Genomic DNA, 9,944 nt, shown 5'->3' with positions numbered 1-9,944 from the left:
AAAAATCATTCTCAATTGTTCGTTATGGAGATGTTAAAACAATTGACCAACCCGAATTAGTGGGGTCTTTTACATAGAACACTTGTTTTGCTTGGGAGGCTAAAATAAATGGGTCTGATTTATATCCAATACGATTGAGGTCCAAACTAGTAAACCCAAACTCGTCTATTTTGACTCCAGTTCTATTCTCAACCCAATTACATTTGAATAAAATAAATGATAATCCATGATAGTCAAGCTCCCATATTTCTTGTATTACACCATAAAAGGTCATATCTGACATGACGTGCCTTTTATCCTTAGCACTAGAGACTTGCATTGTGGTAGCCGTTATACTAACTCCACTATTTTGAACCCTCCTAACATCATCGCGATTCTATGTGATAGTAGTAACCATTGACCACATAACCAGAATATTTTGTCACAGTCGGACAAGGTGCTTAGCTATCCATCTTAAAGAAGGCGATATGGAATTTTTGGGAACTTCGAGAGCTAGTGCAATCTACGATATATTTCATAATATTTCAGTAGTTAACATTTAATTATACATCAAATAGTAGGTCTCTAGAGATCACCCGTGTGGACAACCACCGACTGAATGTATGATTATACTCTTCTTGAAGCCACTTTCTACTTTTATTTTTACCAGAATTGAGCTTAGACAAAATATCCATATGTCTGTCTCTTATACACATCTAGATGTGTATAAGAGACAGACCATGGAGGTAGATTGTACGTCACTAACATCACTAGCCAACAACTATATCTACTACTAAGATCTCCATGTGGATTTACCCCATCTGTCGAAAGAGCAAGACGAAGATTTCTAGGTTCTAACCCAAACTCTGGCCACAAGTTGTCTATTTTTTTCCACGATAGGGCATCTTTGGGATGTTTTAATAAACCATCTGTTTCTTTTTTTTAGCATGCCAAGTCAATAAACTTGTTGTTTCTTTACTTCGAAATATTCTTTCAAATCTTGGAATTGGGGGGAAATACCACATGACTTTTGCTAGGATATTCTTAACCCTTTCGTTTAAATTTTTTTGAAGCTTCCATCTTGACGTACCACAAATGGGGATACATTTGCATTAGAGAGTTTTTTTTCTAAACAAGTAACAATCATTTCTACATGCATGAATCTTCTCGTACTTCATTCCAAGAGTACCCAACATCTTTTTTGCTTCATAAGTAGAAGTTGGAATTTCATTAGGAATAGGTAATATGTCATGATTTAATTCCAACAACTCAATGAAACTATTATCGCTCCATCCAAATTTAGCTTTTAAATTATATAACTTTACCAATGTAGATATTTTGGAAAAAGTTTTACAATTTGGGTACAATGGTTTCTTCGAATCATCTAATAATTCTGCAAAATTATCGGATTTTCCACTAAAATAGTTATTGTATGCAGCCTCAAACATTCCAATTGTGTCATCAACATCAACATCATCCCCATCAATTTCGTCTCTTTCACTAGTAGACACATTTTCATTGTTCTCTTAATCGATAATGATTCACCGTGAAAAATCCATGTCTGATAACTTTGATCTATACCATTAAAAAATAAGTGTTCTCTTATTTTGTTCACATCTAGAGTCTTTGCATTAATAGACTTCAAACATGGATAACTCATGACATTCGGTATATTTGAATGTTGTAGACCATTTTTAATAAACATCTTGACCCTTAAATCATACTCAGCTGACATTCTATTCATTTTCATCCATGATTTATCCATGATTGCAAAATATGCAACTTAATCTACCAAAAAATAATAATAATAACAAAGGAAAATTTAAAAGCATAAAATTATGGTTGTAAAATATGCAACATCAACAAATTTAGAACAAATAACTTTTAAGATAAGCATCTTATAAATATTACTTTGTTCTTGTTATTAATGTTGTTATGAAGTCCTTTCTGTGTTGGGTGTACCTTCTCCACTTATCAACCTTCTTAAAACATGTCCAATGCAATCTTCCTATCTTCCTTCCAAATCCCCAAGAATCAAAATTTAGTCTTACACGTCAAACTTGAACCTAACAATGAAAAACTTCACTCAAAATCAAGTATTGAATCCAAACAAATATCACAATAAACCGTGTCCTTAGATCGTGTTTTGTATGAGTCAATATTAAGGACTCAATTCCTATCGATGAAAAGAAAAGCAAAAAAAAAAAAAACTCAGCAAAGTTCAAAATTCCATCAATCTAAACAAATATCACAATAAACCGTGTCCTTAGAGTTAGACTCTTTCTATAAATTAGACTCTTTCTATAAATATTCAAAAAAAGCTAACAATGGATAAAAAACAACGATAACTAGCATGAGAAGCAACATGATGTAGTCCCCAAACATCACAATGTATTAGTTCAAAAACATAAGCAACAACATGTTTATTTGATGCAAAAGACAAATGCTTTTGGTCTAGCCAATGGACATACTTACAAGTAGTTGGCAAATATGAAACATTGTCCAAAACAGACCATCCATGAGATAAGCTAGCCTTACCAATTGTGGTCAAAGACGACTTGTCCTAAAGAACACAATTGTTACCATCAAATTTAATAGTAATAGTAATTGTTGTGTTAATGCACTGATGAAGCTAAGATTGTAAGCAAGAAGCGGGAATATACAAAAAATCAGTCAAGACAATATGTGTAATGGACAAGCCCCAACAAAATCTACGTGACATGAGAACCATTAGGCAGAGAAAACAAAATCCAACAAAATCCACCAAGATTGAAACCACCGGATGGACGGTGAAGTTTATTTTGTACCAAACGGATGGAGTTCGACGGACGGACGTGGAGTTTCGACCCATTGGCAGATTTGGTACCCAGGGAGACCGACAGCAAACTTGATGGAGATCGAGGAGATCAACGGACGGATGGACGGTCAATTTTAATTTTGTACCAACGGATGGAGTTCGACCCACTGGCAGATTTGTACCCACGGAGACCAATGGCAAACTTGAAGGAGATCGACGAACGGGCGGACGGTGAAGGAGATCAACGAACAGGCGAGCGATAAGGTTTGGGTAAGAGAGAATGGAGGCAGCGCGCGAAGGGTTAGCGTAAGGAGACAATCGAATATCGAATATAGGGTTTAATTTTTTAATAAAATAAGAAAAAAATTACACCTTTAATGTCGCCTGTGGGTTTAAAACCGACATTAAAGTCCATCTTCGATGTCGGCTTAAAGCCGACATTAAAGATCCATTTTGTTTTTTTAAAAATCCGACATTATACATCTTATTTCACTTTTTTCAACCGACATTAAAGCCCGAATTTCTTCTAGTGACTATAACTTTTTCTTGTTTCTATTGTTCATTGAGCACTTTGCAGAAACCAGAAAAGTTGTGGGAATAAGACTTTGAATTTGCTTTTACTGATAAAAGTCTTTGTTATTTCGCTTCTTGCTTTTCTCTTTTGTGAATAGCTTTTACAATCTTTGGGGCTCTGATTCAGTGGGCTCCATGCTTTTGGATTGGCAAAAGTAATGTTGTAAGTATCCTCTTCCTCTTCCCCCATTTTTCTAGTGAAGCTCTTACCCTTCATAAATATATTTCTTGTGGCTATTTAGCAGTTACGGCAACCACTTTTTATGTTGTTTTGAATTAATTTTTGGTGTTGAAGGGCACTTAGGCATGTTTAAAACACGTTCGTAGTTTCAAGGGGTGTGTTAAATGCCTTAGGTAACTGTAGGAATTTTTGTAGGTCACGACAGTCGTGGAACTTTGTAGTTAGTTTTGAGAGTAAAAATGATCTTTAAGACAATTTTAAGAAAGTTTTGAGAGTTAAGTGACACTTAAACACTTTTTAGGTTGTTTTGAATATCAAAATGTTGCCTAAATAGTTCTCATAACTATTGGATGCATTGCTTCAATTCAAATGAGAACTATAAATCTAATTGTTATAGCTTAAAGGAGAGTTAATCAAAGTAAGACCATTGCACCAGATAGGTTTTGGTCAAAAGTAGTTGGTTCCTATTGATCTTGGCTAGCCATTCAACTTCAAAACATTTTAAAATCCTTCAAAACATTTTTTTGTTTTTTTCGAAATTTCTTCCTTGAGAATTTCATTCAGATGTCATCACCTACATTGAGCATGCTCACTGAAAGACTGTCACTGACATGGACGCCATGTACATGCTCAAGAGACAAGGTCTCACTCTCTATGGCTTTAAAGGTTGGGGTTTTTAGAATCTAGTGTTTGGATTTGGGGGATTTTAGAATTTTAGTGGTCTGGATGTGGAATTCTGGTTCTGGAGATACATTATATATCTGATTTCATTAGTTTTGAACATTGATTTCAAACAATGGATAGAAATGTGCATTAGGTCGTATCGCACTCAAATTAATTTCCGTACTTTACTGTACTAAATACAACAAGAGAAGTACAAAATCGATCTTTAGAGCGCCGATTTAGATTTCTTAACCTCAAAACTTATAGAATATAACTAGGGGGTTTGTGAAGATAATTAATGTAAATTGCATGAAAATTAAAATGATGCGGAATAAATTAAATGCATAAGGTAAATTGAGTGAATATTAGTATGAAAACTTATCAATCGGAGAAAAAACACTTAGTTTGGGGCGGCCTAGTTTATCCAAGTTAATTTATAGAATGAGCGAGAATCCTCCACTAATCAATAAAATAACAAGCATTAAGTTTAAGGGTATGCTAAGTCAAATAATTGATTTCCATCGTCTAACCAACTATTCAAGTGAGATTTATCTAGACTAGAAAGTAATGCTTATTAAATGGAATCCCAAATTGATTTCACAAACTTACTTAATCCTTGCTTCTAGGTGATTAACTACCTAACAATTACAAATTAGGGCTAATCAAAGTAATTAATCATACTACCATGCTAATTTATCAGATTATCCCATGTAAGATAGATTAAAGAATAAATTCAAGGTGAAACCTCTAAAATTCATAACAATCCCAACAAGAATACAATTCAAGTATCAAGAATGAAGAAGGAATGGAAATAAATTAAGAGATCCAAGCTAAGCACTTACCTCTTAGCTACAAATCATACTCCAAAATAACAATAATCAAGTTCTAAGATGATAAAAATGGCAAGAAGTTACCGTTTACATTCGAGAGGAGAAGAAGAATGAGTGAAAAATGGAAAAGCAGTGTGATCCTCACATTTCGGACAGAAAACGCAATATAAAGCAAGTACCGCAATATTGCAACGCCACGCAAGACAGTGTGCACGCCTCCGTTTGATATTCGTGGCATTACAACGCTGTCATGTTTCCACAAAAATTTAATGCTTCTACCTTTGAGCGTTGTGCAACAGTCCGTTTGAGCGTCGCAATGTTTTGACTGAGGCAAATTGATGGTTTCTCGGTGCTCTTTTCCTCTTTGTGCAATTTACCTCTCAACTTGGTCGTTTTATCGTATTTTCGTACCAAACACCTTATTCAACCTCTTGTACACTCGAGACCTATAAAAATATCAACTAAACTCATTAAATAGTCTACCGATCTCAAATTAAGGAGAGGAAGGTAGCATATTTTCGGTGGTATCAAACCTTAGATAGTTAATATTTTCTCTCGTTCGATAAAGAATTCTATAACTAGAGATCTTCTTTTGTATAATTAGAAATTTCTTTTTTTTTTTTTTTTTGTTTTAAATACCAATGGTAGGTTCAAAGATGTTTTCAATGTTGAAAAATGTGTTGTTGACGGAGTTATAGGCTCACCAACTATTGTTGTGGAGAAAGAGGCGCCACAACTACAAAGCAATATGAAGACTTTAAATTTTGAAATGTGTGAACTCATTATTCTTTGACTCACTTTCGCTCTCTTAGAGATTTCCTTCATTGTTTCTCAAATTTCCCCCATATCTAACTCACTTATTGTGTTGTTCTCTCTTCTTTTCTTTGAATAAATCTTTGTAGAGAACCAGATTTCTTGGTCGCTGAAGTTCTAATTTTCAATCAAACATCTGTATTATATCTTTCTATCTCTATTTTTCTCTTAAGTGTTCTTTTTTTTCGATTTTTCTTTGATGGGGTTTCCTCTTTTGTTTCTTAGATGTCTTCAAGAATAATGAAGAGTTGGATAATAAAAGAGCTGGTGATGTGATGAAGTTTATATTCTTTTATTGATGATGTCAATTAGGTTTGTGAAAAAACCAGCTTCTTCTGCTACCATCTCATGGGTTTCTATTCTTTTTCAACTTTATCGCTAAACATATTGAGTTTCTTCTAATTGTTTCTCCTTTTAATAAAAATTCTTACATTCTTTTTTCAGATTGAAGAATCTAATTGATGATATTGGACAGTTTCATATTCAATCGACCTACAGATCATGCTAACATGTTGTTGTTTCAAAAGTGGTGATTTCATTCTTTGAGGTGATTTTCCTTTTATTCCATTGATTAGCAACAGAAATTATCAGATTTTTCATTTGAATATTTTTTAAACAACTACATTAAACAAATTTCTTTACATTATTATCTATGAAGATTCTTCTGATTGCAAATATTTCTGCAAAGGTTAAGATTAAGGTTAATGATTTTTACAATTCTGCTCAACAAGAACTCGTTTCAGAACAAGACATTGGATGCTGGTCTTTAGAATTTTCTTATTATGTTATTTCTAGAATGTTCCTTATTTTTCATTAGATCATGTTTCTTCAATATTCTTAGTGCTTTGTTTTTAAGATGGTTTAGATGTGGATGTTTTTCATTAGTAAAGTTGTCTGTTTAGGGGACTTTGGCTCTGAGTTGTTGGATTTTGAGGAGCTTGTTAGATGTATTGAGGGTTTTTGATTGTTGGTCTCTAAAATTTTTTTCCATGTTCTTATTTGAATGTGTTTTAATGGTCATTGAATGATAATCTTTTTAGAAGTCTCAAATTTAGCAACTGCTTGCCCCTATTATATTTTATGAATGGAAAGAAAGAAACTCTTTCTTTCTTTAGAAAAGTGGATAGAAAGTAAGTCATTCCTTTTCATTTGGAAGGTTAAATTAAAATAGTGGACTTGGGCATTTTGTATTTGTGCATCTATTTCATGCTTTTTTTTAGTACTGTTATCTTTTTATTTGATTTAATCATTTATTTTTCATAGTGTTTGGATAAAAAGATGTATAGTTTGTTGGTTAGTTTTTGCATAGTGTTTGAGTGATAAGAGACAACCATCTTGACTGCATTTATATTAGTATCACTGTGTTTATTCATCCTTACACACCTAAGTTGAGCAACTTTTTGACTGCATTTAATTTATATATATATTGTTGGCTCGACGAAATATCTAGTACTAAAGACTTTGACTTTTCTTTAGGTATTGATCTATATTTTAAAAAATACATCTTTGAAGTAAGTGTTTGCTTCAATCTTCTTGTTTATGTCAAATAACTATGTAAATCCTTGATATTATAGGTTTCTTGAATCGAAGGTAAAGGTTGTGATTTCTCTATTTTTGAACTTTGGTATATGGTCTCTTTAGTTGTATGTAATCTTTTTCCCCTTGTATTTGTGTTTTACAATTTTAGTCTTAGATCATGTTCGATTGAACTCTATTGTAGAAAAATATTGTCATATTTAATGAATGAGTTTTGAATTTAATGATAAATATACGTTCTTTTTGTAGCAAGCAGGGATTTGAACTTTATTTATTTGAGTGTGTTAATTAAACCTCAATAATCAGTATTTTGGGGCTCTTTTCTATCTACTCTCTTCAGGTGGGTGTCCATTATTTTGAGGAGTGAAATTTTCAATTAGATGGAAAACATGAATGCAACAATCAACTATCCTGCAGATCATTACAAATTTGAAAGTTTTTTTTTAGTTACTATTTTCAATTAGTATTTTTACCTTTGGTGGAATCAAAGACTTGGTTATTTTGGTTGCTTTTTACATCAGTTTGTATAGATCATTAGGAACCTCAATGCAGTGTAGCACGGTCATGTAAAATGAAATCTAGAAAAGCGCTATGAAAAGTCGACGACTTTCAATAACATCGGCTACGATAGGATGCCTAAAAATGCTATAGTTTTTTTATAGCATTTTTTTGTTGCTGTAATAAATGCTACAAAAAGCAACTATAACATTTTTGCATTAAAATTATGCTATAAAAAAAGGACATTTTATAGCATTTTTTATAGCTTTGGAAAAACGCTATGAAAGGCCAGTGACTTTCAATAACATTGCCTATGACAGCGTCTCAAAAAATGCTATCTTAAGTCTACAATAGCGTTTTTTGCCCACTATCATATGTGATATTTTTTGCAGTGTGGTCAGTTAGTTGAGCTCTGCGTCAATCACTGTAGTGGTCATGTATGACCACTATAAGAAATTTGGCTTTTTCCGACGGCAAAAAGCAAAAAAAAGAAGTAAAAAAAAAATCGAGAAAGGCTTTTCCGATGCCAATTTTACCGTCAGCATGTTTGTCAGGAAAGTCTCGTCGAGAAAACATTCTCCTGACGCAAAAAAGTTTCGTCATCGGGAATAGTAGATCTCCCGAAGGGAGAAGTGGGGCGGATGTCTCCCGACGCTTAGTGAGTGTCGTTGGCAAAAGGTACTTCTCTCTCCACTTTTAGGATATTTGAGTATTTTTAATACAATATAAAAACTGTAGGTTATATGTTATATTAGATATAACATATAGTATAATATATATATTATATAATAAAATGGTTATTATATAATTATATATTTTTAATTAAATTAAAATAGTTTTAATTTAATTTGAATTTAATAAAAGGAGGGAGTTATAACTTCATCCCTTGGTTTCTCTCTAATCACATACGTGAGAATGAGAGGTTAAATGAGATATTCTTTCTCTTGCTTCTCACGCAGAGAAAATCTCAAGGTTACTCACTGGTCTTGATCTCCCAGTAATCTTTCTCACAAACAGAGCAAAATTCCTTTCCTCTCAAATTCTCTCCCTCTCCCAAAAATTAGCAAAGCCCACACCTCTTGCAAATAATTCTCAACTCCTACGGAGAATACAGAGGATTACCTCTTGGTGTTGGCTATTTTGGGCTACTGTATTTGTTCGTAATCAATTGGAGAGTTCGCGACTAGATCAAGAAGGAATTCGTGAAGTTTTTGGCTTCAAGGGTAAATTATTTCTAACCTTAATTCCTTCTTTAAAACCATGTTATAATTTTTCTTTTCTTTTTTTTTTTTGTAATTTGTATAATTTGAGATTTTTATATCTTTAATTTTTTTAGATTTGAGAATTGTGAGCGATCCCCGCTTCCGCATTGGACTTCACAGTTCTTCAATTGGTATCAGAGCGACGTTGGTTCCCAATTTTTCAATTTTTCGAAATTAAATTATTTTGTTTTAATGGTGGGTTGCATTAGTATACTATTGTTGATGAATGATGAATGGTTTGCATTTATGGATGTTTTCGGGATTGGGCTTTAGCATTTGCTACTTTAATTTACCAATTTGGTTTGTAAGGACCATTTGTTTTTGGGCATTGATTTTACAATCGAGTATGTAATTTGATTACTTCAGATCGTTTGTGGCTGTTTTGATGAAAATCTGGAAGAGACGTGGCTATTTCTGGAGTTTTTTTTTTTTTTTTTTACAGTGGGAGATTTGGTCCGGTCCAAGTCATTTTTGCAATGGGAAATTTGGTCCAGTCCAGGCGATTTTTTTAGTGGTTTTTTTCATTTTTATTTATTTTTTATTTTTTAGGTTTTAATTAATTATTTTGAAAGTCAATCCCAGTCCGTTAATATGTTGTTTATTTAATTTTAAATTATGCATTGGATGTATGAACTGTTTTTATATATATGTCATAATGTATGTCATATAAAAAAATTCCACCATTGGTTATATATTAATCATGTATCATAAATATTACAAATATGATAATATATTTTGCATGATTTAATTTTATAGCATGCTCATGCATCAAATCTTATAAATGTTATAATATATGTTTGCATGCATTAATA

The 9,944-nt window shown here is 32.7% G+C and overlaps 1 long non-coding RNA gene across 1 annotated transcript; it reads left to right on the top strand.

Annotated features, from left to right (window-relative positions):
* The first annotated feature begins 5,834 nt into the window (after window positions 1–5,834).
* LOC120092036 lies at window positions 5,835–6,590 on the top strand. Its single transcript, XR_005485888.1, has 3 exons — window positions 5,835–5,974; window positions 6,062–6,148; window positions 6,281–6,590. It is a non-coding gene; the product is annotated as an uncharacterized LOC120092036 (long non-coding RNA).
* Window positions 6,591–9,944: the final 3,354 nt, after the last annotated feature.

The sequence above is a fragment of the Benincasa hispida genome, chromosome 11 (genome assembly GCF_009727055.1).
Source record: "Benincasa hispida cultivar B227 chromosome 11, ASM972705v1, whole genome shotgun sequence".
In the NCBI taxonomy this organism is placed as follows: domain Eukaryota; kingdom Viridiplantae; phylum Streptophyta; class Magnoliopsida; order Cucurbitales; family Cucurbitaceae; genus Benincasa; species Benincasa hispida.
The sequence above is the reverse complement of the archived record's forward strand: the minus strand, read 5'-3'. Positions and strand labels throughout refer to the sequence as shown.